The following is a 27,242-nucleotide window of genomic DNA, read 5'->3' as shown; positions in this document are numbered from 1 at the left end:
GGGGGTGGCAGTGGGCTATTGTCGTAAACAGGAGAAGCATTTGCATATTATAATTATGCCTGCATGCAAAGATGGTCTCCTCGATTACATCCCATTTAAAACTTTCAATGAAGAAGAATTGAGAAGCACAAACTACTGCAGCTCCATAAACCAAGAGCTTCTCTAAGCAAGACTGAGAACATTAGAATTACATTGGCACTGCATAAATATAGTCATGCATATCACTTGTCAATTCAACACTTAAGGTGATTGATTGTTACCCTTACCTGCAACAAGCTCATTTTAATTTGAATACAGATATAATCAACCCTCAATAGCTGGTGCAACAGTTGGAAATTATCTCAAAGTGAATAAATATGTTTTATAATAATTAGGCTTTTGCAATTAAAATAACACAATAGAAAATCTGCTAATTGTTAAGGATTGGTAACTCAGTTCTCTGACTGATTTCCAAAAGTGTACCCTTGAATATTACCTGCTGATTCACGCATAAAAAGTCAATTAGCTTACATGGGGGGGATTGGAAGACATACCTGTAATTAAGATTAGTTTCACCAAATATCTACTTTGACAAGTGGCATAACATGTGGACAGATTTTCCTGATCATAGTGCTGCAGTTAATCTGCTGATTAATTTCTTGATTAATCAATGGTTCGGTTTATACAATTTCAGAAAATAATGGAAAATGCCCATCATAATTTCCCAGAGCATTAAGTTGTCATGTGTATTGTTTGTTTTGTCTGAACAATCCAAAACCCCAGAATATCCAGTTTACTATCATACATGACTGAGAAAAACTGGAAATATTTGAGAAACTAAAACCACTGAATATTTTGGCATTTTGGCTTTTTAATAATCAATTAATTATTTAATCAGTTTACCTCATCGTTTGTTTAAGAATTTCTTTACATCAGACAATCTTCACAAATAATCATGGTATGTGAATCTCCCTCACTCAAATAATCAAAGTGGAAATGAGCTTGAGTCACATGAATGACATACGAGTGCTTTTTCATGTGAAGTGATTGTTTCTTGCTTTTTAGGTCTCACAGCCACTCACGCTACATTTCTGCACAGAATCCTGATTACCGTATATTCATTCACTCAATCCTTCACTGAAATAGACTCACTAATCACAACCACCATATGATGCATAATGGAATTATTTGATATGGTGTTGTTCCAGTCAATCCACTTTACACACAAATTGCCTCCACAACTAAGCCAAAATTAAAAAAAAAAAAAAAACAAACCCTCTGACTGCATTCCATCTGTTAGCTGTCATGATTAATAGAATAAACAGGACAATTCACTGCCCTCTGATTTACAATGGCCACTTGCCTATTTTAGATTTGCTGTGAGAGGTTTTGCAGAGCTTCACACTCAGAGAGGACGCTGGCCTTTCTGAAGTTCACACTTTGGATAAAGGACACTGCAGCAATTATAATAAAGATCAACTGCGCTGTTTCATCTTTAATGATATAGAGTGTTAATATGCTGGGCTTGAGTAAAATTATAACATATACTAAAGTAAAATTAGAGTGCTAGATGGATACATCCTGAAGGAAGGACATTTAGTCATTCAGTAGCTCGTTCAGTACAGACAATACAAACCAGTGCAAAGGATACAACTGACAAAATTAAGACAATAAAAAAGGCAATGACAAATAATAAAAATCATACAAAGACTAAATAACAATAGACAATAATGAATTTTGGGAAAATGTACTTTAAGTATAAAAGTAAAGCCAAAATGAGCTCTGTCAGTATTACTTTATCATATATTGTATCATTGGATTATCATTATTGATGCAATAATATGCTTTAATATACTTTATAACCATGCATTATATTTGATATGCTCATTTTAAGCCTTTAACATCTTCATCTGCAAAATAAAGTGTAGCTACTGCTGCAAAACAAATGTAGTGAAGTAACAAGTAGAATTTCACACTAAATGCAGTGGAGTAGAAGTATGAAGTAGCATAAAATTAAAACACGTAAGTACATCAGATTTGTACTTGAAGTACAGTACTTGACTAAATGTACTTTCTACCTATGAATGATATGAATAACCTGCAAATGTAGTACACCAGAACAATATACTTTACTCACTGAAAGAAACAACCCACCTTAGGGATTGCAAGGGCTCAGCCTAAATTTGTTCCTTTTTGGAGACATGTCCTGACATCTACCAAAAGCCTGACAATACACAGTGTGGCTGTTACTCCTTTCCCCATGTAGCAGTTTCACCGACACCTTTCAAGAGATTGCTGAAGTACAGTCAACATATTTGACAATTGAAAAAAAAAAAAGAGCAGTGATAAACAAGCATTGATAAAAGCAGGAGCTGCTGGCAAACAATATGAGGACAGAGTGATTCTGAATGACACCCAGCTTATGGGATTTCTATTTCTAGGCTTAGATATTTTGAAATTCAGCAAGGGTCAGTGACAAGAATTGGTTATTTTATAAACATTGTAGCAGCGTGATTGTCTCTTCTATGTGTAGTTTGTGCATGTGTTCCCATACGGTGACAGTTTTGTTACTTCCTCAGTGATGCATGTCTATTTGTCCTCTGCACTTTTCATTTTACCCACTGACTTGTTATTTTATTGTATTCTGGTCTTCTTGTTCCTTGGAATTGCAGCTCCACACCCTCCTCGCTCTGTGCAGATGAGCTGAACAGCCCTCTGAATTGGTGCTTTATGATGCTACTTTGTGCTACGGTGATGCTAAGGAATCCACACTTGGTTTCAAATCCTCCTCCCAAGGCTCCTATACTGCATTGATCCTGCTCTGTATGTACCCTTGCAAGGCATTATGTATGCCTGTTATGTGTTTCACTGCCACAGCAGATTATAGCTAAGAGTTGATTCACACTTTGGAGACAATATATCTCAAATGGCTGAACTTAAACAACTAAAGATGGATTACTGACCAGCTTGTTCTATATTAAAGGAAGCATGTCTGAAACAAACAATGCAGACAAATCACACAATAGAATCACAAATAATTGATTCCTTTAAATCAACTACTACAGTTACAATAAGGATTTTTTTCAAACACAACAACACATACACACTATCATGGACTAATTTAAGCTGCTGATGCATCTAACTTGGGTTTTTAGCCACACTAATGACATAGTTCTAGAAACAACCATGTTGGTTACTCCGTAAACCGCTAAATATCTCAACCACTACTGATAGCCCTGATCTTTTATACAGACATTCATGGTCCAAATGGGATAAATCGTAATGACTTTAGTGATCCTGTGTGTTTTCCTCTAGTGCCACCACTATTTTGACATTTTTGCCTTTGTTTTTTTTTAGTGAATTGTCTGAACAACTATTGCATGGATACAGATATCCATGGTGTCCAGAGGACGGATCTTAATGACTCTGGTGATTCTCTGACATTGTATCGAGTGCCACCAGCAGGTCAAATTTTTCTCCTTTCCAGATACATATCTCAGAAATCTAAATGATAAATTGGGAATGGGATTTTGTAAAAACATTCATGGTTTCCGGACAATGTTTCCTATCCTGGATAGGATGTATCCTGATTTGGGTGATCCTCTGACTTTTCCTCTAGTGTCACCATGTGGTTGAAAGTTGTGATTTTGAGTCATAGTACAGGATGAATTGTAATATCTTTGGCAATGCCATCATCAGGTCAAAATTTGAATTTGCCCAAATACCTGCAAAACTGACATTTCCGTCAGCCTCAGCTGTACTTTGTGTTTGGTACTGATTAGCATATTAGCATAATAACATTAGAATTAGGTCAACACTATGCTGCGCCTCAGTACAGCCTCACAGAGCTCAGGTCGATTAGTTGTTACAATGTAGTGTCTCACCAACATGAACATCAAAAGTGTTCTTGACGGCTTCATTCAAAGGTGGCGTTAAAAGCCGGTCATCATAGAGAGAGAGGGGAGTCGTGGTATCATTTAAAAAGAAGGATAATGGTATGCATTCTCAGACAGTCTCTCCTGGAAGAGATGCCCTCATTGTGTTGCACTTGGCTGTTCACACACTAAGTGAAGGAAATATAGTTGTATCAGGAATGAAAACAGAGAGCTAGAAAGTTACAGAAATGGTCACACAAATTCCCCCAATCAGATGTCCCAAAGGTGTGGGGGGAGTGGGTTTCTGGAGCTATATGACCACCTGACAAGCAGTTCATATGGAGTACACTGGCCTCTGGTTTTCTTAAACTAGAGTACTGCCTTGCTTCCTAACCAGACCCTACTATATGTATATGACTCCATTCATCATTTTGCATCTTAAGTCAAATACAGAGTAAATATCCTATGTGTACCTTCTCCTTTGAGATTAAAGTATTATTTAATTAACAAAAACAATTGAGATTTATTACTAATGGGATCCACATGAATAAATCTACTGTAAAAAAATAATGGAAAAATTCATGCAGCTCTAATTGATATAGACGACAGTGGTCCAAATTCACTCAAGGCTGTAATGCTTGTGTGTGTCACAACCTCAGAAAGAGGCAGCTTTGCCTGCATGTGATTCAGTCAGTGCACACAAATAATGGATCACACGGCTTCAATTTAACACACTTCAAAGGAAACACTGCAAAAAGCAGGTCTAGGCAGAACTTTTGTCAAACAAATATTTTGGGTATTATATTCATATTTTCACTACAGGGTGTCTGAGCCTCACTAATCTGGTCTCTGTGTCAAATAAAGCACCTTTCAATGGCAAGACATACACAGTGGCAGTGGGGCAGTAAATAGACATAAGGTGTGGATTTATCTACAGTTGTCTTTGTACCTAGAAAATTAATTGAATTAAATGAAGACTTGCTGCTGCCAACAACATCACCATGTACCAGTTCCTTTATTTGTTCACCGTGACAACTAAAAACAAAACAAAACAAAACAAAACAAAACAAATCGCATTAATCTTATACACCATCTTTTGTAAAACTGCTAATACTGGATTTGCATTTGCATATATGAATTTGTTTATTTGTGTGGTTTGTATGATATGTATTGACTTGTTTTGCTTTAGTATGGGGTGCACCATGAAAATGTGGTGCCATGTTGTTCTTTATTCATGTATTTTTAAATGTTATCTTCAACTGCAGTGCCAGATTAACCCACTAAGGGAGCCCAGGACTACTGAGCCCCTCCCCAGGGGCCAGGAAACTAACGAGCCTCAGGGTTTGCTGTGTGTTCAGTTGGTATGTGATTATTTGATTAAACACAAATTTATTTAGAAATATACAGCACATACGAAATATCTAAGACAATAAACCTATATTTTTACAAGGCCCCATTACAAGACAGGGCCTTGTGATTTGTTAGGGGCCACCTTCAGTTTCTTTACATTCCAGTTTTCATTGTGCTGTAGTGGTTATTATCAAGCTAATTAGCAAATAATGAAATCACCACAAAGTAAATGTTTAATATTAGTAAAAGTATATGACACACAGACAACCTGAGGGGGCTGGGCCCCCTGAGGGTCTGGGGCCCTGCAGCATTATCCTCCTTGCCTGGTTGGTGATCCAGCCTTGCTTTAACTACATTCAAGTTACAGGTACCCTGTTGAAAGAACAAAACACATTGTATGTATCCTTGAGGCCTAATAACTGCATTTAATGCATTCATAAAACATTTACAAAGATGATTTTAAAGGAACTGGAAAGCTACGTTACATTGTCTACATGCATGTTGACTTGTGATCGGATCACTGCTGCAGCGGATGCATGTCAATGTCAGGTCTGAGCAGGGGCCATGGTGAGCCACTCTTAAAAAACAGTGCTCCACAGCGCTACTAGTGGTTGAAAACTCCACATGGTACCTTTAAAATTTACCCAACCTTTCTGTAAAGTTTCGTAAAAAATGCAAATAATGAACTCAATTATGTAACATGCACGATAATAATAAATTGTTTAAGATATCAAAGTGTTAGAAAGATCTAAATCAAATTAAGACCCAATTTTATATCTCCGAGCCTGGAAGTGTTACCTGCCAGGTTCATATAAGGGTCATGTTTAAGAAGTACTGATATGCATGATTCAGAGCGAATTAGATCTTTATTTGACAATTCTGCCTCCGATTATAGTTATTTGTGGAAATTAGGTCAATGCAGTTAATCCATGACATATCTGTATAATTAGTAATTATATCAATGAAATGTCTAGATTGAGCGCAGACAAGCTCATGCCACACTTTGTGAGTCCCTAATCACAAACCTGTCAGGCCTGTTATTTGAGATTGAAAGACACATTTAGCTCTCGCTTATCAGTCACATAATTATTTTTTATCTACAATATTTTCATAGCTGTGCACAAAGTTAATACAGCTGGATCCTTGTAAAATAGTCAATTGCACTTTCTCTATAATGGAAAATCAGTGTTACAAAACTGGATTAACTACTGTGTAAAGTTGTTGATGATTTCCAAACCAGCCAAAAGAAATTAACCGGATTAAATCATTTGAACCTCCAACCCTGTCATCAAAATGCTTTAGCTACTTCCTTAGTTTCATTTAAATTGCATAGCTGTTTAACCTTGGAAATATATTTCTTCTAACTAACTATAATATAACAAAAAAGGTCAAGATCTATTTTCTGAAATAATTATACTGGCCGATGTTAATGGACAAGAAACATTAAATACAGTACATCTAGTGACTTTACCACCAGCAAGAGGAAGTTCATTATGGGCCATTGCGCATGTGGCTGTACCATAAATAATTAGTTCACAACCTATTTGAGGAAGGTGGCATTATCAGAAATTGCTCTTTATTTTCTGTCTCTAGTTAATTAGTAAATTTGATAAATTAGCCACTGAACCAAATTGCTGTCCAAAAGCTATCAAGTTAGGAACAAATTAAGCCTGAGAAATGAGGACATCAGAGAACATTCACTGGGATTGAGCTGAAAGTGATTTTTTGGGGGGGTATTGTTCCCTTTTATTGGGCAGAACGTGAATTTAATTCAAAATCTTACATCAAGCAGTTTCTACACATTCAACATCTCCCAAATGGGTGCTTGCTGCCATATTCAATGCAGACGTCTGCTCAGTGCAGAAAATGATTTGTAAATAACTCGCTGCCTTGGATTTGAATGAATTCTTAAGGAAGATGTTAAGATCACTTCCCAGGTTTGATATATGATCTGAAAAAGAGAGGGCAGCGCGGTAGCTCGAGTGGTTTTGTCTTTCGTTTTGATCTCCGGCCCTGGCCCTTTCTTGTGCAGACTCTGTTTATTTCCTCAGTGTTTGTGTGGGCTTACTCCAGGAGAGTGATCTTTCATCTAAATGAATTACAAGGAACTGGAGATATCACTTGCTAATTAGTGGAATACATAGCAAAGGGTATGTTTTTTTTTTGGAATGACAGATATTTTATTTGTTTCATGTAGTCTGACTGATAGTTTTCATATGCTGCAGGAGACAGGTGCGGGGAATGAACTGAGAATAATGCAGCTATAAAACATACAACACCAATACAGAATGTGACTGGGATAGTTTCAAATGACATTTCTATAATTTACTCCAGACACTAACACACACCATAATCTTGGACAACAGGGCAACCTGCTCAGCGCCATTATTGCACTTTAATATAGCTCTGCCCATGCCACTTGTCCATAATACTACAACCAGGCGAGCTCATTGTGTTGCCAGGACCACTTTTAACATCCCTGCCTCATGTGCAGCTCCTCCTCCTCCTCACTCTCCTCTGCCTATGAGCCAATGCAAATTACAGTAACAGCTTGGACGTGAGTATAATCTCAAGTGGTGCGAGCTGGGCTCCATGGCAAGGCATGCAGGCAGATGGAAGCAGAGACTCTGCCAGGCCTCTTTAGGGGCTCCCACTCTTTCTCTAGCATGCTAGACAATGGAGGAGCTGTGGCTCATAACCAGCTACTGTACTCGTCTGCCACTATCATGCAGCCTACTCCCTTACGCTGTATTTGGTAAATGATATGAAAGGAAGGGGACTCCTGTCATGGCCTTGTTTAGACTCATGCACAGATGGCCACATTATATCATGAGGCACTTAAAAAAAGCAGAGGGCAGAGATGGTTGTTCAGATATTCACATTTGGTATGATGAAGGAGAAGTGAGGGGAGCACAGTGGGTGTGTTTCTTTATGTATCTCTGCACAGCAGGTGGTAAAGGCCTTTCCCCTTGAGCTATGGTAGATTTATAAATAGCACTTTAAATAAATAGCCTACTCTATTTGCATAAAAGTTCATATCAGAATTCAATGGAAATTATTTTTGCCCCATTAGGAGAAAAGCTTTGATTCTCTAGAAAAAGCAACATATATTACTCATTAATGCAACTCCAGTGAGTACAACACTACTTCCAAAACTGTACCTATGTGTCTGAACATACATCATCTAGGCAATATTCATACAATATACACTATGAAGGATAATTAAATTGAGCATATTTTAAATATGTTATAGGTTTGGGTTGCCTCAGGAAGAACAATTTAGTTTCAGCATTGAATTAGTTTTTCTACTGTCGGTATCGCTGAACTTTCACTAACTTCTGCCTCTGATAGCCATGAACCAGAGAAACGCTCTGCTCTGTAATTTGTCATGCCCTGTTGATTTCTGAAAAAGTGAATCAAAAGATAAATTTATGAAAGAGAAAGGAGAGAGGGAAAAAAACTGATACCTTTCTGATTCAGATGCTTTTTTAATTCAAAAGCTTGCCTCTTTGGATTTAAGCACTGCAGTAAAAGTTGCATCAAAATATAATGCACCTGTTATTTTGAATGAATGAGCTCCGGGCTTTACACTTGCATGACAACACAGATCAGAGGTTCTCTGTTTTGCTGCTCTGGGAGAAAGGCTTGTTTATGCTCACAAACACTGATTGTGTTATTCTTGGCCATTAATGTAAATTGATTCTTAAACTCAGTTATATTCCTTGTAAGTAATGAGGACGCTTATGCAATAAGGTTGCACCTCCATGTGTCATTAAACATGCCTCTGAATTTTTAATCATGTGACGCCGCAAATCAGGGAGCTCCGAGACAAACATATGTGCCTCGGAGGAGTTTGAAGAACGCCTTTCCTCCCGTATACATACATAACAACAAACATACAAAAGAATATGATGTATGAAGAAATCAATAGACTCTGAGTCAGTTGTATGTCAAGATGAGGCTGTTTAAGTGACTCAGTCTTCAATATGTTGCCAACCTTGAGTGCATCTGCACTTACAAAAAGATATTTGACAGAGAGACAGAGAGAGAGAGAGAGAGAGAGAGAGAGAGAGAGAGAGAGAGAGCGAGAGAGAGAGCGAGAGAGGGAGAGAGAGAAAAAGCACCAAGACGCAGAGCACTACTCCCCTGGAGCTACGCATCTATTGTATCTGACTTGTGCTCGCACGCATGCAGGTGTGTTTGATTTTACTATATTTTCCACTATTTTTTTGGAAATAGCTTCAGCTGCACCATTTCAAATTCACAAAACCCCTGTTATTCTGAGATGTGGATGACAAGGAGTGTATAGCTTAATTTATGTGGGTGATTAGAGCTGCAGTTACAAGAATCAGGCTCAGAGATGATATCTGCTGATATGTGCTGTAAACCTCAACAATACCCTGAGCTGCTACCCGACGCTGCCTGTCACTGTCTCCTATACTTGGTATTCCATGAAACACTGACTGCTAAACTCAGACTACCTTGACAAGAGAAGCAGGCCACAAAACACAAGACAGGGGAGGGGCGGCATACATGCACAATGGAATTTTGAATATGTGAGGGTAATAACTTGACCTCCTCCTCGCTCTCCCCTCGATCCCTGATTAAAAACGTGTATTCATTACCTACTTATAGAGCACCATTTTCTCAGTTGTAGTACCATAATTTTGTGCAGGCAGAGATGAACTGGTGGGGAATCCTGTTGTTACGCCTCTTATCGCCCTCAAACTTGACAACCAGGATTAAACTACACTCGAAAGAGCAGCTGGGCAAAGATGCCGAAAGAATAAATATGGGCCAAAATTGCTGTACTTTCCCAACACAAATTGCTTTTATTTGACGGGATGGGTTGATTCAATTCTCTTAGAAAGGATTAATTTAACTATGGGAATTATTTTCTTTTTTTAGGACAGAAACAGAACAGGATGTCTCACAGTGCACAAAATATGCAGAGTTATGCAGGGTGCATGACTGTTGTAGACGCTGCTTGTTAGGCGTACGATGAGGGGGAGGGGGAACACTGAAGGGAACAGCAGTTATGTTCAATTCAGTAACACAAGCTGGCTAATTAGCACTGCCCTGCCATTCCCTTTGAACCAGCAGAGGACAAGTGGGAGCCATCATATTTCTTTGTTCTCAGCACCGTGTGATTCCCCCCTGACCGCAGGAACCACAGGGGTTCTGACCACAATGGGTCAGAGGTAGAGAAAATAACCTCACTTCCCACCCCCCTCCTTACTGAACCCCAACCCCAGGGGAATTACCCAGACCTTTTCCTAAAACCACACCCTCAGCAAAGCACAGTTACTGGCAGCACGCGGCATCAGATATAGTGCCTAGATGTAGAGCAATGACATTTTCAGGATGCAAACCTACTCCAAATACACCAGACAGATGTTAAGGGGAAACAGGTACCTACAGCACTTCAGATGCACACAATTATTTTCAGCTGACTGCTCTCTGAAGACGGAGCACAGATCATTAACTCTATCCTCTGGTGTGCTCGGTTTTAATTAATGGTTTTATGCTATATAATGTACAATTGAAACATGAAACTGCATTTATGTACTGCTCCAGCGTTGTGAAGAGCGTTTTATGGCCCATTTCAGGTTAGTTACAGATGCAGTCAGTCACACTGAGACTCCAGATAGAACTTCTATGTACAGCACGTGGATCACATCACATGAAATACTTGGCAAAATTAGTTCAGTGGTTTAGGCAGGAGAGTAATTATTCATAGAGGAGTATTGTGGAACCCCCAACATTATCTGACTATTTGGCTTGACATCACCAAACAGAACAAGAACAGACTGCAACGGAAAGTCACGTCCAGCACTTGTACACCTCCAGATTCCTGAAATGGGACAATAAAATGACACCTCACACCCTGCTCACAACCATCTCTGCTCTGGTAGCTGCTGCAGAGCCCTAAATGCGCAAACAAGTGTGTAATTTGTATTTTTTCCTACTAAAATTTCTCAACAATATCCTCTTGCTGTCAAAATTAAGATGAGAGACTAAAAGAGATAATGAAAATGTTGACAGGCTCAAAGCAATAAGTTTAATGAACAACAACAAGAGCTTTGTGGCCTTATTTTGCCCCACGTCTTGCCTTCCTGGCTAGACTGCCTCGTCCTAGCATATTTTGAGGATAAAAAAAAAAATCATTACATTTATATATACTGTTTAATGAACACCACCCTTTTAAAATCCATCACAAAGTGTTTGTTGTTGTTAAATCAGACATCATGTGATGTCACAAAACAATCCCAGGATAATAACCCTGCAACAACAAAACATCTACTGTACTTGCAAATTATATACAGTGTAAGACAGTTTAATATAGAGCCTTTGCATATAATCCTCTATTATCAAATGTAAATCTAAGGAGGCTCTTTATACTGTCCATAAACCACCTCCTGTTTGCATATAAAGAGAAATACTCCCACACGTTATTTGTAACCCTGCAGACATTGTATGTTGTTGTGCATTTGTTATCTATCTACAGTATGGGTATCTCTTTCTTCATACCCACATTACCTGCCTGTACAGAATAGCCATATGTTTATGTTTGTGCATCTCTGTTTCAATTTAGCCTTTATTTAGATGCATGTCTATATGTATCTTACTGTTGTCTGCACTGACAGCCAGTCAAAACCTGCGCCAAACTCCCTGTATGCCTAAACATACCTGGCTAATTAAGCTGATTCTGTTTTGACAAACTCCACCATAAGGCTGTTTAAACTGTGTAAAACAAATGCTGCATAAAAAAGAAAAAGGTATTTGCAAATTTGACCCAGTTCTGTCCTGCACCTGTAGTTTCATCGTCTTTTCTGTAATATATTCCCACCGGTGATCTACATAGTACTGCATCTTCAATCTGCTGATGCCCCACTGCTAACACAACACTTTCAGCACAGTTAGAGCCGCTCCAGCTGATGATGAAGCTGCAACAAACTCACCAGATATCAAGCCCTGGTTACCATTGCAGGTTTCACATCAGCATCCCGATCAGCTGGCGGTCAGAGAGTCAAGGCTGAGGCAGGGGACTCCACAGGAAAACACCACCTAGAGGACAAAAATAGGTTTAGGCCTTTTGTTAGGATTTAGACACATACAGCTGAGGTGAGTTCGCAAACTACACTAAAAACCCTGCCAGACGTGTGGTTGTTTTAACACATTTCGGGATGTTTATCACCTACCTCTAGATAGTATTCTAGTGGAGGAGGCAACATTCCTCAACACACTAGAGAAGCAGTCATACATTCATAATCTCATTGACTGAGCTTGCTCCTTTTTCCACTTGGCAGCTTTGGGTGCGATATGAACGCTGATCTGATTATGAAACAACAAGAAAGAAGCATAAGCTGCGGGAGACGCACCAGAAAAACAGAGTTGGAGATACCATGACTATGAATGTGTGTCCTGTCATTAATATTTCACTGCATCATTGTAGCTAAAGAAGGAGAACAAAGTGTAAAGGGGAGCATAATGAAAAATTAATCATGTTTTGACACAGCTTTGGAATTTATCTGTGCAAAACAAAGAACGGGCGAATCTTCTGCTTGTGATGAGATTTTGTGACTGAGAAAATAAGGTGATTAATGCGTCTAAATAATTACTGCACACTTTAACATAACGTTATTGCAATTATATGCACGAATCTGAGGAAGATTGATGCGAATGAGGTTTTGTAACTCACTTAACAGGCTATTCTTACTGCAAAGTTTTTTGTTTTTTTTGTTCTCACACTGGAGAGAGGTGACTGCCAAGGTCGCAGGCCCTCAGTTTCTCACTTGTCCCTGGAACTCAAAACAAGCTACATGACATGTCTCAGCTCTGAGTACAGCAGCACGCAATCCAAGTGAGATTACCATATCGCTCGCATTTGTCTGCAGAGAGCCTTCATGCATTAAAAAACAGAATTCTCCACTCAGGTTCTCCTTCCAGCTCTACTGTACATGAATTTGTATTCAGAGAGGGACTTTAGGCCTGTCACCTTCAGCTATTCACCTAGGCAATAAAGTATTTATGACGCAAGCTTTTGCTTTTTGATACGTCACTATAGTGCTCTTCGACTTATCTCGGGCTGGGTTCAGTGCTGTCATGTCAAGAGTTTAAGAAATGAAGCAGAGAAACAAAGTAACAGTGTAGGTGTCACAAATTTCACGGTCTATCATTTCACAGTCTATCATGCCATGCATATTAACGCCTTCCACTTGTGTGTATAGTGGTGCTGCAGCCCGGTCTGACACTCAGTGTGACAGTGAGCAGTGTGACTGCAATGTGACTGAGCAACCACTGGGAGATTCATAAAGTTTAAATTTGTTTCAAACAAGAAGTCCTTCACCCGTCCAGAATGGCCTTACAACTGATTTTTCAGTTTTGTCTTCATTTCCGAGCATCAGATCATCACCTGGCCAGGCGTGATAAGTCCGGTGTCAGCCCAGAACAAGCGGGTCTCGCTTAATCTCCAACATGGCTCCCCTTCACTGTATCAAACGCTCAACTTCCCTGCTCCAGTTTGCTCTCACAGCCACAAGATTTTACCTCTCTATTTCTCTTTCTCTGCAGGCCCTTATATGAAGTGAACGGACAGAAAAAAAAAATCCTTGGTGCCAGGCAACTTTGGCCAAAGGACATACTCCGTCAAGTCATTATCCATCACTGTGAATCCTTCCTTCCTATCTGAGCAAGACAAAGACAGTTGTTAGGGAGACAGTCATCCGCCTGCACTGCCAGCTTTGTTACTTAGAATACTCTGGTATGACAACAGGGGCGGCTGAGACTTCCCTTTTTACCTCTCTGCAGTTAAATTCTGTCTTTCAGTCCACATAGAGACCTTTCCTTCTTGGATATCAAAGAATCCTCTGCAAAAACCTTGAGGCATCTCATTACATCAGACCCTGCTGACCATCTAGGGAGACAAAAACAAGCCTTGGAGCTTCAATCAATTATAGATTTGAGTGAATGCATTCATAGTGGAGATAGTCGCCTTTATTTGTGCTCCATTCCCCAGATATCGACAGCAGTGATAGCCATTCCTGAGCTTACTGGCAGGTAAGCAAAGGACCCACAGCATTTAATAGACCATAGAAGTATGTGAAATTAATTCCACCATGACCATGTGAGGAGATTCCTCTGTATTTATTACACACTTTAATTATTCTTAGCTTACTTGACTGGAGTAAAGGTTTTGGTTAGAATTTAATCTTTCATCGAGTTCCTCCTTTCCCTAACTGCAGGGATCACGGTGCCCGAGATAAAGACAAGTGATAAAGCAGCCGCAGCTGTAACACGCTTAGGACATTCTCAATGTCATCATGACTCAGCAGACAGAGCCACTCGTTGAGGAAACAGCAATGCTGTTCAGAGGTGTAGAGTAGCCTTATAGCTGTCATAACTGTGAGGTCAAACTTATCCTCAGCAGATCCACGAAACTGAATGCCATCAGACCATTTCCCTTTACCTCTGGCTTTACAGTAATTTACTCTTCACGTCAGCACTTTGATTAATGACTTGATTTACACACACAGGATCACATACGCTATATGGCAAGATATCAATCATAGTACTGTATGCATTCATGGATTTTCAGCAGCTGTGTTGCCACAGTCAAAGCCTAATTACATCTACCTAATAGGTGTGCATGATGAGCAATAGCCCAAAACTGTTAACATATTGAAGATACTGTATGTCTCTAAGTGTACACCTAATGTGTTTAAATACATCGGATATGTTCCGTTTATTCACTAGTTGCAAAATTCTCAGTCAACTGGGGACAAAACCACAAAAGTGAGATGATTATTAAGGACGAGCATCTGTTTCTGTCTGAGCCATTTTCACTAATCTAAAACACCATCAGACTCTAATGAACGCTCCCATCCCTGTGGCCTGGCTCGAACGGAACTGAGCTCTTTACTTGAAATGAGACAAAACAGTTTCAAGGAAAATTGCTTGTAGGAGCAGTTTGATTGAATAATTAGCTTTTTATTAGCTTCTACAAACCTTTGGCATTTGAGGTCAAGAAAAGATGAATGGTGAGTGTGTGCATGCGTGTGTGTTTGTGTGTGTGTGTGTGTGTGTGTTCCCCAGCCAATCAATACTCATGAATCTGCTGTTGCTGGAGGGCAAGGTTACTAAGAGAAGGCTTGGAACTAAAGGAGCAGGTTGGGATCACATAAAAACCCAGTCACATTGATAATTAAGGCTGGTTATAACACGGTTAGACTCCAGCACACAAAGCTGGAGGATCACATGTTGAGGTCTTCTGTAATGCATTAGCTGAAGGTGCAGAGGCTTTTCAATAGGACTTCATCCATTCACGCGAACATGGGTTAAGTTACAGGTCTGAACATGCAATTGGATTTTGCTCACATTACTATCAGATCCTCAAATCCAGATATAGAGGTCTTCTTTTTGCTCTGTGACTGCAGTTCATCCACAATGCAGCTAGGGCTGCAATTCATCTGCCGATTTTTTTTTTCAATTTATCAGTAAATCCTTTGATCTATAAAATGTCAGAAAACAGAGTAAAATGCCTAGTGAGCCCAAGGTTAAGTCTATGGTTTGACCAATGCTTGTTTGTCAGGTCAATCTACAAAGATACAGAATAAAGAGTAACACTTACCTTTAATCCTTCCCACTATCTAGCATTTTAAAGCACTATCCAAACACTTAACAACTGTTTTATAACACACAATAACACACTATCATGTAGTTTTGTCCATTATGTTCATGAATGTATTTGTCAACATTTATAGCTTTTCCTACAAAGTATCCATAACTGGTGTATCAATGAATGGCTGATAACACAGTGTAACACAGATGTAGTTATATTTATTGATGATTTTTGATTACACATAAGAACAAGTCCTGTTGATATCCTATTCACTATACACACAGATCTAATAATTATTATCAGGCAGCTTTCAATGATCTATAAATGTGTTTAAAACTCATCCGGACTGGACTTACCATAAATAACTGGATAGATATACTGTACTTGCTGGAAAAGGTTACTTCATCTTTAACCGTAAAGATGGACTTCATACAACACTGGGATATATGGGTGCAATATGTCAAACCTGAGACCTGATTTGTTTAAGACAATGAACTGGTGGAACATCCATAATTTTGTATGCATTTATTTTTTCCTTTGTGTATTCTCCTTGATGTCCAAATATCTCACTGTAACATGTAATGTATGCAACTATGTTAAACCAAATTGCTACAAGCATTTTTATTTATTTTTTCTCTGTACTTCTCCCTCTCTAGGTGTTATAGGTATGCTGTGTCTCTTTTATCACAGTTTTCTTTTGAAAATGAAAATGTGTCGACCTAAATGAAAATTAGACTGAGAGACTATATTTTTGGTACAAAATACTTTCTTACTTGTATTTTATTGGATTTAGAAATTAACTACAATTTTTCCCTTTGCTTGTAAATCCATTTGTAATGTCTTTGGCTGTAATACCATTGCATAAAAAAATTTAAAAAACTCATAAAAGACATGTTGAATTTGAAGGTTGATTCTGGACCTTGGAAACCTTGGGTTGAGTTCCTAACTCAAGGTTCACTTCCAAGCTTTCATGTGACCTTCACCTGTGAACAGAGTTTGCTCAGTTGTCATGGACAGTGAAGAAGTATTTATACCTTAGATAGATTTAATGTTACATATGCTTCACATAAGGTGTTATGAAATAAAAAATGTCCCTATGGAATAAGTGTTTAGAACAATATGTTTACAACTGCATTACAGTGTTTTATAAACTATTTATTAAGTGTCCTTGTCGTGCTTATGAATGCTAAATAGGGGGAGTTGAAATACAGTGTTGCCAAAAAGAGAAAAGAAGTGAATCATTACATTTGAGAAGCTACACATGAAATGTTTGGCATCTTTGAATGAACACGACTAAGAGTCCACAGCCATGCTCCTGGCATGGTATTCAGACACAAACAAAAGTATTAGACAACTTGACATTTTGACTCAAAGATGACGTTAGAGGTAATGTCAGAGGATGTCATCCTGAGGGGATGAATGTGTGTACCAGATTTCATGGCAATTCATCCAAGAATTGTTGAGATATTTAACAATATACGTAAAAACTTTGACCTGTTGATGGTGGTAGATAAAAAGTCATTGTGAATGTGCAAACTTTCGAGTTAATCCAACAGTTAGTTTGGTTTCTGTCTCGATAAAAATTGTGGACCAACAGACCAATATTGCCATCCCTAAAGCCATGCTGCTAGAAAGAAAGAAGATTACTTGATTTTCTGTTTAAATTGACTAATTATTTAATTGATTAACTTTTTCAGCTCTAAGAGGTTCAGAGGGGAGTAAAAATTACCATCCAAGATTTAAAAAATACAAATGAGATATTGTGTGATATTTAGGTCATGCATGGTAAAAAGATCACAACTGTGTTGAAATGCTGTTTTTTGCACACACTGCTCTGTGAAACATCTCTGAGATAATTTTGGCTCCAGTTAGATTACAATACTTTGGGGGAGGACTGGACATGTTTTAGAGATATGATCAGCCAAAATTTTGTAAAACCTCGTAGTAGGTCAAAGCTCACAAAACATCAAACATCCTAATATGATATTAATCCAAAACAACTGGCAAGTGATGAATCATTTAATCTAAATTTGCAGTGAGTGGATATAAATAATAAGGTTAAGTTTGCTTTTGAGCATGTTTAAATTCTGTACTACAAAATAAAAGGCATCACCAAGAGTAGAAAGTGCAAAAATAAGTCAGACAAACTCTATATTAGAGCATACAAGTTCATTCTTAACCTTGTAAGCAGTGGTTAAACAAAACAATACCAACTAAATGTCCCCTAGCATTTTTGGTCTTTTTAACCACATCACATGGTCTTCATCTGCAGTTGGAGTTTGCTCAGTTGTCATGGAGATTGGATCTCTTTAGGCTCAGTAGATGTTATGATTTCATCCAAAGCATTTTTAGGATTGCTTGTCTATGCTGAATTCCATCAATTTTGTGGGAGCACTACTGCGCATACTAAAATAACCAGCTCACACGTCAGCAGATCCATCTCCTGTGTTGATGATAAATCAGTGTCTCAGTGAATCTAAATCAAGCTATATTTTCCCACAAGAACAAATTGCTCACTAGGATTAGATTTTACATTTCCCTAATTCCCAAAGAACGGTTTTGCAATGTGGTTCCACCAATTATGTGCACAATCCTTCCACAGGCAGGTCTGCACATCTTAACACACTGTGTTCAGGTTCTGGCATCGTCACCAGACTGCACGGTGCAGTTTATGGAAATTTTCAGGGGTTTGACGTGTTCATATCACATCAACAGGAGGAAATATCATAAGGGCTTAGGTAGCTGAATAGTAGCACAGTCTTGTGGCAGTATGAGGCAGTAAGTATACTTAAGAGTAATATGAATGCACAAAGGACAAGCAGCTCTTATTAAAACCTAAAACAATAATTCATCTGAAGAATTTTTTTCTATCATTTTCACTGTGCTATGTTCTGTATTTGCTTGGGTGAATATTCATATCTAACTTCATTAACTGAGGAAAATGCTGTCAACCGAGAATATAGAAGAGCTTATGATGAAAAATGATCCAAATTTAGTTCACCCAGTGATTGTTTAAAAACCAGCACAAGGTGCTATTGCTGTCTGCATGTCCCATGCCATTACCATGTGGCGTAATTTCAGTTATAATGACACTGATCATTTTGTGCCGCTGTAATAAGAAAAGACAGGACTGATACACCAAATGAAGGTTTTACAACTACCTCTCCTGCCCCATTGAGTTTTAACCTGAGAATGCAAATCGACCTCATGAAAACCAAGTGATTTCATGGTTCACTGACTGCTACATAAGCATATGGTCTGCAGTCTCCAGGAAAATGTATTATACAGGGGGGGTATACATATGAATCTTACCTTAATCTGTCACTGTTCATTTTGTAATCATTCAGTCATACTTGGTGTACTCTTGTACATCACTGCTGCAGCATCACAGTTTGCTGCATTATACTCTTTGGGATCATTTAGAAACTCGGAGGAATTCAAGCGACTTTTTACAGTCAACTATATTATGCCATCAGTATTTACAGTATGTGGAAAAGACATGGTCCTCTGTTCACAAATTCAAGCATGAAGATTACAAGGGCTTAGTACGACAAGTATTAGCATATCCTGTTACATACAAGCCTCTAAGCAGGGTTATGACAGAGTAATGGAGCTGCCTTTAGCTGGTTGAAATTTTGTACAATTAATTGAATACTAGAAAAAAAAAAACAGCAATAAAGCTTTGGCACCTTTGCTGCATAATCCCTTCGCAGAGATCAATGATTCTGAGGGATTCTGAGTCAACAGATTTTGAAGGCTGAGGAGAGAAAAAAGCTTTTATTATTTTTTACTATCCCCTCTCCACCAATAAAGTGGGAGGGTAAAACCATTTTACAGAGCCCCAAGCACGAGCGTAATTTGCTAAATGAATGTGACAACTTGTCTGTAAACAAGAGCTGGGACTAACTATGAATCATACTTGCTAGCCAGATATTTTTCCTTATTTACCATCTGCAAATAATGTCAGCGTTGTGCCCAAGCGCTGCCAGAGCTGTCACTTTGACAGGTTGTGGAGGTGGTGGTGCAGCAGTCACCAACAAAACAGGTTAAAAAAACAAGTGCTCTTCATTTCCTTCCCCTCATGAAAACATCCCAATTCTCCCCAGCCTGGTAAAAACTCAGGCTTCTGTAATTTGTGTCTCATTCTTGGATTTATTGCCAACTGTAACAGGATTTGTCTGTCAAGAAGAGGAAGTCAGGAAGAGGAGACCAAGCAGGAGAGGAGAGGGTTGATAAGATCGTTTGCAATATGTCAAAGGAAGAATAAAGAGGGTTTATCTGTTTTCCTCAACTCACTCTCATTTCGCTGGTGCTGAATCACAAAAATTCATTTATTTCATTTTTCTTTTTCACTTTCCTACAATAAATGAAGGTAACTAAGCAGCACTATAAGAATAAAGCTCAGTCTCATTAGGTACAGAAGTTGAGTTGTCCTACTGCAAATCATTTCATTTTACCTCTATTCTCACATTAGGTTGCATGTGCAGTAGTCACATAGAACTTAAACAGTGATACGTACTTTCATATATCACACTGACTACACTTATTAGTTATAAGGTGAGATCTTCCCCCATGCCTTAGATCTTATTTTCTGTGCCTTTGCACACAGCAAAAGAGAAAGCTAGGCACTGACTTATCGTAATATGAAAGGTGGAGAATTTGGCCAGAACAAACTCACCTTGATTCACAGTGGAACTCAAAATTTGAGCGGTAACTTTATGTGTGTTATTAAAGGACCATGCTATTGCTAGTTGCATATACTCTCAACTATTAAATAAGCTGTCATGAATTTGTGCACATAAAAGAGTATGTACTAGACCTGCTCTATTTGAGAAACTGAGAAAACTTCTGTAGTGATTTGCCGCTATATATACATAAAAATTGACTTGACTTAACACATTCACATTCATTTTCCCTCCAAAGGACAAATGGCGATAACTTTGGTTTCTGTCTAAATACCTGCTAAACCAATCACATACCCATCAGCCTCGGCTTTAGTTTATTTTGTGCAAATTAGCATATGTTAACACATTAAGATCAACTAAGATGGTGAACGTGGTAAACATTATACCTACTTATCATCAGCATGAGATCATCACTGTGAGCATGTTAGCATGCTGACACTAGCCTTTAGCTCAAAGCACCAAATGCCTAAGTATAGCCTCACAGAACCACTAGCATGGCTGTAAAATCTGAAGTCTTGTTAAATGATACAGAGAAAAGTAACATTGTAGATCAAGCTGAGACACTGTTAGTGGCTAATGTTATCTCTTTACTTTAGTGTATGTTCTTGTGTGCTCCTTTTTCTCATTTGTGTTTCGTGTTTTTTTTTATCCAACCTTGTTTCCTAGAAACTACATTTATATAATACTATCATGCGACAGCAAATCATTTTTGAAGAGAACATATTGCTGCTTGGATAATGTTGTTCATGAACATAATGAGCGAACAGTGTTAATGAATATACATGCCAGGTCTCAGAATACAAACTAAGCACATCTACAAAATGTTACCTAACAGCGCATTTCATTTGTTTTCCTACATCCTCTTGTGACAACTAAAGTGCGATTTATCTTTTTTCTTTGTATTGCTGAGGCACTCAAAGCACTTGGTTAAGACTAGAAAAAGATTGTAGTGTTGATTAAAAAAAGGCAACAACATGTTTACCTTCTACCAAAACCATAATCTTTCCCTAACATTCCTCAAAGTGTTTTTGAAGCCTAAACCTAACTACACACGAGGACGTGAACCCAAGGTGTCAAAGTCGTCGCACTGTACGCCCCACCATCCACCGTGACCACCTCCCAACAATGAGTTTCAGCACACAAATGTACAACCTCCTTCCACGGAGAAAATGGTACATGTGAACAATATCTAGCAACACAAATATAACAGAAAAAAATGTATTTCTGAGGAAACTGGGTTGCTTTGTTTGTCAGTTAGTATTTGCCTGAATGTCAGTTTCACATGTGAACCTTGAGCTAGAAAGAGCTTCATTACTTTCACCTGTTAACTGTTAGATGTGTTCGTATTAAAGTTAAAGTGGTTTGTCTCTCATATCATTTAAAAAATGTAGGTAAATAAACCCCCGCCTGAGTCTCTTGGTCCCTCACAAATGCATGAGCACAGACTCTGAGCTGATCAATAAATAACACAGTTATTAAAGTTAAGTTGAAAAAAAAAAAAAAAGAAATCTTGGAAGTTTCTACAAAGTCTCACTGAACATCTTGGAAAATTCCTTCCCAGCTCCTTAAAACAAATACTGAGAAGCACCAGCCTCAAAACATCAACTATTAATCACATTTGAGGTTTTGTGCTTATGAGTGAAATACCCATAACACCTCACTGCCCTGCACGGTCTCAAATTACACAATCAAAGGGAGCTTTGGCATCAAAACAGACTTGAAGTGGGGCACAACTTTCACATACTTCACAGTAATCTAAAATTCACTTTCACCCCATGCATCATATTTTCTAACTGTGAAAAATGTAATTTTAGGTTGAACTGTCCTCAGAAAAAGAGATTTATTAAACCTCTTGAGCAGATAGGGAACCTAGCGTTTCCTGTCCTTCACTGCAGACATACCAGATAACGACCTTTATCATCTCTATCTCATCTGTTTCTGTTCATTCTTTCTTGTTAATCCACTGAATTCATGATTTGCATTTCCATCATTTGCAAATCCAAGGTTTTTCATGTTTAAACTAATTACAGTAAATGATTACTTTGAGTGAATGCTCTGTCAGTAGACAAATAAAGGCGAATGTTCAAATATTTCAAATGTAAGATATTTTTACAGGAAGTGTGGGTATTTGAAGAGACATTCATTGAAAATGAATTCCCACCAGCATCTTTAACACACTGTATAATTTTCCTGATGCTACGTCCTGGTCTTGATTTTATGCACTTGGGCACATTTATCTCTTTATGTATTATTGATATACACAACAGATAATGTTACAACAAGGTCTTCAGGATCCATCCAGCTTAGATGGATAGCTGTTTTTTTTTCTTCAGAACTCTCAGTGACTCCTCCATATGCATTCGACAGTTGTAAACATATGTATACTGCTGGCGTGGCTGAGCCGCACATCTATAATGGATATAGAGTTGCGTGGGGTGGAACAAGTCACCTCTAGTGAGATACTAGGACTTTATGAAATGTTAAAATGGGCCTCTCCAAATATGTTCTGCATTTCCATGAATAATACCCAGAGCTTAGAGTACGAAAATGTCAATCGCTCTCTGCCAGGCCTTCAGAGATTTTCAGAGTGCAATGAGAAAATGTCTTTCTTAAATGTACGCCACTCAGGAGATCTTCTGCACCTTGGTGTGCTGCAGTCAGTCAGTATTTCATAACCTGGACTAAATCTTCTAAACCTCAAGATGTGCAGTATGCCCACTGACTGCAATACAGCAGTTTTTTTTTTTATATAAATCTCATACAAACTGTATATTTCTCCTAGGTTTTGCAAAATGCCGTTTCCCCAAACTGCTACTTTCTATGAATAATAATGTTGAAAAATTTAAATTGAGTTTTAAGACATCCCATGGCTCATAGATGGTTTTCCTTGAGCTCCCCTTGTTGCTGTTTGTGCTTGTGATTGCTCTGTTTGAATTCCTTTTGATCTCAGCGCAGCAGTTGACACCACAGACCAGGTCATCTGGCTTGAAAGCCTCGAAAAAAGGGTTTATGTCACAGTTACTGCCCTTCAAATGGTTCAGACCATAACTTAGTGATAGATCACTTTCTGCTGTTGGAGGTCGTGCATCATCTCAACTGTATTTCATGTTTGGTGTTTCCCCTGAATTGATTTCGGCTTCTTTCTTGATGAAAACACTCTTTATGAGCACACAAAGAGCTTTTAATCAATGTGCAAAAAATGTTGGCAATAAGTCTCTCACTGTAATTAAATTATTCAGAAGAAATGTTCTGTCAATACATAATGAAAGCCAATATAAAGTGTTCAATAACATTTGCAACAAAAGGATCAAACCATTCAACTGCTATAAATGAGTAAAAGTGACTTGCCTCCTCCCCTGGTCTTCCATTTTTTGGGGGGCCACAGTGATTTCCACAGTATTTCTCAGGTAGACTTAACTCTCCATAGTAATAATATTGGACGATCTGACTTGGTCACATCATTTGCAAAACAGGATATCTATTTCCCCAGTGAGCACCCACTAGTTCCAGCCTTTACAATGCACCGATAACGTATTTAAAAAAAACACATTTGCAATAAAAAAGATGTTCATTTCTACTTGGTAATGAAATTATTAGAACTGAATCATTTGTCGAAGTATAGCAGTAGATTCACGTTAATGATTTGCTTCCAGATATAAAGTGATATCTCCAAACTAAAATATATCACTAAACTGCGAGTTAATGATAATGAATCTAGGATTGCTGAATTCCACCCACTCAGCTCTATTAATCCGATTCAACGGGAAAAAAAATTGCAGCTTTTCTGGAAATTCCTGTTAAGTCTGTGAATCAGAATCTTGTGGATTTTTACTCAGATCTTTTTCTAAGACCAAGATGTGAGAACTACTCCGTCTTCCTACCACTACTGAAAATACTGATAAAATATTGTCTTTTCCAACCTCCAAAGTTATCTGTGCTTTTATTTCATCTCATTTTCATCACCACAACTCTTACCACCAGTTGGAAATCTGCAGTCAGGCCAACTAGGATCATGCTGCTAATTTAGTGGGTTTTTTTTTTTAGTAGAGCTTCCTCAGTTTTTCTACGGGTACTAATTTGTGACTTGTCTCTTCAAGGCTCATGACTATAAAAGTAATTTAGGAGGGTAAGATTATCAGCACCTAAAAAAATACCTCTTTTTACATTTTTCAGACAGCAATGCTGTTAATAATCAGCTTATACTTCATCCTAACATCTTATGTCACTTTATTTCAAATACTTCTCAAACTATTTTCATTTTTGTATGAATAAATTATACTATTATATATTAGGGTTGGCATTTAGCTTGTGTTCCAAAACACTGGCACACAACCTTGTATTATAACTTGACACTGTGTTCAATATATGGCTGCAAATCATGATTAATGTAATTATTAATTATTATTATCTGTCCATTATTTGTAATCTAATTTGTTTAGTCTATAAAATGTCAAATTCAAATGTCTTGTTTCATCCAGTTCAAAAGCTACAATGAGATAAAACAGAGGAAATGAAACAAGGATGTCTGGCATTTATTCTCCACAAATGGCTCAAATGATGCTTAGTTAATAGAGTATACATTTTAGCATAATTGCATTATATCGTTATGTGTCACCTTGCTGCAGATCACTGTAGCTGCTCAGAACCTGCAGAATCTTTCACATCCTAAAAAGAAACATGACAGAAACATTGCCACAGCTAGGTCTTAATTCATTTGCTTGTGTCATATTCCTTCCGTGACTTAATTCCTTTCTAAAGCCTCAGATTTTCCGTTATGGCTTTGTTCAAGGTTAAATAAAAAACCCTAAGCTAAGGAGACTTTTTTCTTTTGTTAGGTTTGGGCCTGAATCGTATATGTTACATCTTTAGTTGCGCATTTCAGAGCTGGTGTTCTTGAGGCAGTACGCTGAAGCTGGCAGATTCAAAAATACTCAGGAGGAAACCAGATTGCGTGAGCTGTGATTTGGGAGAAGTGAAGTGAGTCTCATTTTCTTTTGTACTGTACAAATTATGATGATTTAAGATGAGTTACTCTTCCATGAAATGAAAAACAAATCCTGAAGTATTCTGGTGCACAGATGATCAAAACTTGAAGTAGTTGCTCAGTTCTGAATTTGCTAAGTTTGGCTGGGAAGATGGCAAGATGGACGACTTATACAGTATTTTCTCTAACCTTTCTTGTATTATATAGTAAATGCTTTTGTCAATAATGAAGACAATGACAGTTTGAAAAGCTCATCTGGAAAATTATTTGAATAGGGTTTCTTTACTTTTAGACTTTTTTTTGTAGTATTGTTTACATGAATTTGTGGAGGCTGGCCATACTGTAGTTGTATGCATGACGCAATACTTAAAATCTCACTCATTTACTCAACATATGATGCCAGACTGGGAGACAAGTCCACACACAGACTTGAGTACTGCAACGCAGAGCGTGACCGTGAGACAGAGGCCAGTGATTAGCCCCATCCACTGGGGAAAAAGTCCGAAAGTAATGCCTCGGAGTGATGACGAGTAGAATATGCAGATGGTGCAGTGAACCGTCACGTACACGTCACCTTCTGTAATGGTATTCACTTGATTAATTGAAGTTAACGTGTCTGATTCTTGAAGCTTAAACACTCAGGTTTGCTCTACATATCTGATTAAAGGTCAGTTCACTCCAATTTATTTGCCAAAAAGGAGAGGACACAGGGGAACAAGCACAGGCTGGGAATTTAATCAGCGTGCCACCCTGATGCTGAAAGCTGGTTCTGCTCTGTAAGCAGGCTGCTTCACTATGACACGAACATCTGAATATGGGCAATGGTGTGCGACTAATGATCAATGACTGAGACAAACTCAAATCACAACATAGTGACAAGTTTTGCTGACAAATATTTTGTTAGGACAGACAATGCTGATTAATACTAAGAGTTAAGGTCATTTCAATTTCAGTCTACTTTAAAGACATGTTTCAGTGAGATGCTATCTACTGATTATCCTGCTCAAATCTTCTCACAGGGACATAAGGTGTTTTCAATAAAAAGATAGAAATGACCATTACTCAGTCTGGATTCAAGAGAAGGACTTTCACAGTTAGACAGAATCAAAGCAGGAAAGTGGTTAGAGGAGTTATTGATCCATTTATTTGGGCAACGTCTCTGTTAAAACTGAGTGGACTTCACCTCAATTTGCGTCTCTAAGTCCCTTGATGTCTGCATGCACTCAGAGAACGATTAAATCGACATTAAAAAACTATTTTCCAGCCCGCAGTCTGTCTTTGAAGAGTATATACACTTAGAGGCTGTAACTGTCAAGTGCGGTATATGTGAAATGACTTCAACTGCGACACATTACGTTTACAGTCGGGGGAAGGATTTCGTTTTTTGTTTCATTAGAGATTATATTCCTGAGTCTGTCTCTTACTGAGTCGCTATGATGTTGAAATTCTGATAAAAGTGGGTGGATTTAAATGAGGACGATTTTGTATTTAAGAAAAAGAGTTTTGTCAAAGATGACGCACTGCATCTGAAAGAGATTTACTACATTTCATACCCTGCACTGTGCAACAGATTTGAAAGCTGTAAAAAGCTTAATTTATATTTTATCTTATTTTGTTAATGTATCTGTTTACAGTGCAGCCAAACAAACTCCCAACATGTTAATAAAGAAGTCAGACAAAACTTGGCCTCTGACCGTTGTTATCTAAATGCATGTTTTAATGAACGATCTTAGTTTGGGCTAATCTCT

At 38.1% G+C, this 27,242-nt stretch overlaps 1 protein-coding gene across 1 annotated transcript in view; it reads right to left on the bottom strand.

Moving 5' to 3' along the window:
* lrfn1 (leucine rich repeat and fibronectin type III domain containing 1) overlaps nt 1-27,242 on the bottom strand; it is a 103,306-nt gene that overhangs the window by 13,534 nt on the left and 62,530 nt on the right. Inside the window, exon 3 of the mRNA XM_023408512.1 lies at nt 12,167-12,272. The gene's annotated coding sequence lies outside the window, so the exon portion shown is untranslated. The remainder of the gene's footprint in view (nt 1-12,166; nt 12,273-27,242) is intronic.

Source organism: Seriola lalandi, unplaced genomic scaffold (genome assembly GCF_002814215.2).
Source record: "Seriola lalandi dorsalis isolate HSWRI2012SDOR001 ecotype SW California unplaced genomic scaffold, Sedor1 jcf7180002054365, whole genome shotgun sequence".
Classification (NCBI taxonomy): domain Eukaryota; kingdom Metazoa; phylum Chordata; class Actinopteri; order Carangiformes; family Carangidae; genus Seriola; species Seriola lalandi.
Note: the sequence above shows the minus strand (reverse complement) of the source record. Positions and strands in the feature narration are given on the sequence as shown.